This window comes from Aptenodytes forsteri, unplaced genomic scaffold (assembly GCF_000699145.1).
Source record: "Aptenodytes forsteri isolate BGI_AS27 unplaced genomic scaffold, ASM69914v1 Scaffold116, whole genome shotgun sequence".
Classification (NCBI taxonomy): Eukaryota; Metazoa; Chordata; class Aves; order Sphenisciformes; family Spheniscidae; genus Aptenodytes; species Aptenodytes forsteri.
This window is the reverse complement of record NW_008795491.1, coordinates 231,011-234,703: the sequence shown is the minus strand read 5'-3', so window position 1 is coordinate 234,703 and position 3,693 is coordinate 231,011. Positions and strand designations below refer to the sequence as shown.

Sequence of the window (3,693 nt, the reverse complement as noted above, 5' to 3'; positions counted from 1 at the left end):
GGAGTCCCCATCCCTGGAAGTATTTAAAAGATGTGTAGATGCGGTGCTTAGGGACATGGTTTAGTGGGCATGGTGGTGTTGGGTTGACGGATGGACTCGATGATCTTAGAGGTCTTTTCCAACCTTAATGATTCTATGATTCTATGATTCTATGAAATCCCTTCTAGTGAGAGCTCAGAATAAGACGGGGCTTTCTTGCTTATGATTCTGGAGTGCATTCAAAGGGCAGGAGTCAGTGGGACTAGTATTTCTCAGTGTGTCCCAAATAAATAAAGTAATAGAACATGCAAGAAAGCAAAACCATTGGGAAGGGGTAGCATTTTCCTCTTTCTCTCCACAGAAAAGAGGAGAAAAGGCTCATTAGTCACAGTATGTCTCTTGACCCCAGAAAAAAAATGCCAGCCTCAGCTTCAAACTAAGCATCAAGGTCCTGCTTGCCTTTAGCAGCTGTGTCCCTAGTTCGAGGGTACTCAGAAAACTATGGGAGAAACAAGGAGAAAGATCAGAAGACATGGCAGATGAGATGACTCTGGACCCACAGATTTTGAGATCAAACCTCAGATATGGTGAAATTCTGATAAAAGGCACGTCAAGGGTATGCTGTAGAGTTGTTCTTCTTCCTGACTCTTGGTGCAGCTTTTTTAATGAATAATGTGTTCTATAAATTCCCAAATATCTTCCAACATAATGCATCAAGCAGAATATAAAGCCCTGTGTTGGGTTGACCCCAGCCAGCAGCTAAGACCCATGCAGCTGCTCAGTCACTCCCCCCACCCCACAGCACGACAGAAGAGAGAATAGGAAGAGCAAAAGAGAGAACTCATGGGTCAAGATAGATTTTAATAAGTGAAGGAAAGAGGGGGAAAAAAACACCGAAGTTTTGCAAGGGCAATCACTGACCATCTCCCACGAGCAGACTGATGCCCAGAGAATCTCTGAGCAACGGCCACCCTGGAAGACACAACTCCTAACCACTTCTTCTTCCTCTACCCCAGTTTTTATTGCTGAGCATGACGTTATATGGCAGGGAATATAACCTTGGCCAACTCGGGTCAGCTGTCCAGGCATTGTCCACTCCCAGCCTCTTGCCAACCTCAACCTACTTGCTGGGGGGGGCAGAGTGACAAACAGAGAAAGCCTGGACGCTGTGCAAGCACTGCTCAGCAAGAGCCAAAACACTGGTATGTTATCAACACGGTTCTAGCCACAAACCCAAAACACAAGAGAATTATCTCCCTCCCAGCCAGAGCCAGGACAAGTCCTAATTTCTTAGAATTCTGTATTTACAGAATGAAACCTCCACTACTGTAGCCAGACTACAGAGGTATCTGTGACAGATAGGTAGACAGAGTAGCCTGCTCAAATCTAACAGTCTCCAAACAGCAGCTCCAGTAGGAGTTTGCAGTCCACCACTGCACTGTCTTTCTGATTTTTCAAGCCTTATGAACAACTATAAAACTATACTTCATGTTTTGAAACCCTTACTTTTGCATGAATATATTTTCTATTAGGTTACAATCATTACTAATAAGACTAAGATCATCTCCGAATTGCAGACCAGAACAGAAGAAGGAATGTTTGTTATTATTTTTTATTTTTAAAATAATATTATTCCATTCTCTACCTCTGCCTTTCAAAACATAGTGCTGGATTAGTTCACGTGCTGATGACATAAAACTCAGACTGCCTTGTTGAATACTATGATACGAAGGGCAGAAAACCTGACTTCTTTTTCAACTATGCTTTTAGCTTTCTTGTAATCTCACTAAAATTTCTGTGCACCTTGGGTTATCCCGCACAGATGTATAATCAGAAAGAGATAAGACTTACTTTCTGTGGAAACATCTTTAGACGTACAGGTGAACTGTTGTATAGGAGCTAAATGAAACTGCTGGGTTTGGTCATGTTATTTTTATTCTTGTGTGTCATTACAGATTTAAACTCCATTTATGGGGTAGACTCAGTGCTCATGTTCAGCACATGCCCAGTTAGGATCCACCTCCTAATTTTTAGACTGTTGCCTACCAGAGTGGAATCAATGACCTGGTATTAGACATTGTCATGGTTTAACCTCAGCTGGCAACTAAGCACCACCCAGCTGCTCGCTCACTCCCCCACAGTGGGATGGGGGAGAGAATCGGAAGGGCAAAAGTGAGAAAACTTGTGGGTTGAGATAAAGACAGTTTAATAGGCAAAGCAAAAGCTGTGCACACAAGCAAAGCAAAACAAGGAATTCATTCACTCCTTCCCATCGGCAGGCAGGTGTTCAGCCATCTCCAGGAAAGCAGGGCTCCATCACGCGTAACGGTGACTTGGGAAGACAAATGCCATCACTCCGAACGTCCCTCCCTTCCTTCTTCTTCCCCAGCTTTATATGCTGAGCATGACGTCACATGGTATGGAATGTCCCTTTGGCCAGTTTGGGTCAGCTGTCCTGGCTGGGTCCCCTCCCCGCTTCTTGTGCACCTCCAGCCTTCTCAGTCAGTAGAGCATGGGAAGCTGAAAAGTCCTTGGCTACTGTAGGCACTACCTAGCAACAACTAAAACATCGGTGTGTTGTCAACATTGTTCTCACCCTAAATCCAAAACACAGCACTGTACCAGCCACGAGGAAGGAAATTAACTCTACCCCTGCCGAAACCAGGACAGACATGAAGCCAGCCAGCATACTACATGGAGGGAAAGAAGTGGTCAGGAACGCTATGAAGGAAATCAAAAAACCTAAATGCCTTTCTAGTATGGCCATGGGATTGGAGGATTCTGGATCCAGCTAGGTTAATATATAGCTCTCACTCAGGTTTAGCAGGAGCAAAGCATTGTGCTGTTCATGCTGCAGAAATTCATGACAGACTGGGATGCAGAGTTCAGGTTTTCGGTGACTCTTCAGGTCACGTGCAAACCTGTAGTGAATTCACTTTTCAGCTTCAGCAACTCATGGATCACATCCTGGGACTTGGGGCTACCTAACTCTATTTCATCTGCATCTTGTACCAATGGTTTATGTTACTGCTGATGCACATCCTATGAAGGGATAAGTAGTCCTGCACGGCCAGTCCCTAAGCCCCCATATTCAGCATAAGATCCACTATTCAATCTCCCGAGCAGCTATGTAAAACATCTGGAGACTAAAAAGATCAACAGCTTCAGCCTCACAGGCACTAAGAGCAAAACTGGCTGGCCACAAGGATTGACTACACCACTGCAAGAGATGAGAACAGCTATGTACATCTATGTGCCCCATGAAAGACTGGTCTGAAAGTGTATAACCCATGCTGCCCTGCTGCCTGCAACATCAGGACATTATAGGAAGGAGCTTGCCCCTGGGGCTCTACACCACATAATACAAGGTCTGTTTCCCTCAGTATGTATGCTGGAGCGTGTCCAAAGAAGGGCAATGAAGCTGGTGAAAGGTCTAGAGCACAAGTCTTATGAGGAGCAGCTGAGGGAACTGGGGTTGTTTAGCCTGGAGAAAAGGAGGCTGAGGGGAGACCTTACCGCTCTCTACAGCTACCTGAAAGGAGGTTGTAGCGAGGTGGGTGTTGGTATCTTCTCCCAAGTAACAAATGATAGGATGAGAAGAAATGGCCTCAAGTTGTGCCGGGGAGGATTAGATTGGATATGAGGAAATACTTCTTCACTGAAAGAGTGGTGAAACATTGGAACAGGCTGCCCAGGGAAGTGGTTGAGTCACCA

General features: G+C 45.1%; 1 protein-coding gene across 1 annotated transcript in view; it reads right to left on the bottom strand.

Annotated features, from left to right (window-relative positions):
• ATP6AP1L (ATPase H+ transporting accessory protein 1 like) overlaps window positions 1-3,693 on the bottom strand; it is a 24,295-nt gene that overhangs the window by 6,351 nt on the left and 14,251 nt on the right. The gene's annotated exons all lie outside the window — the stretch shown is intronic.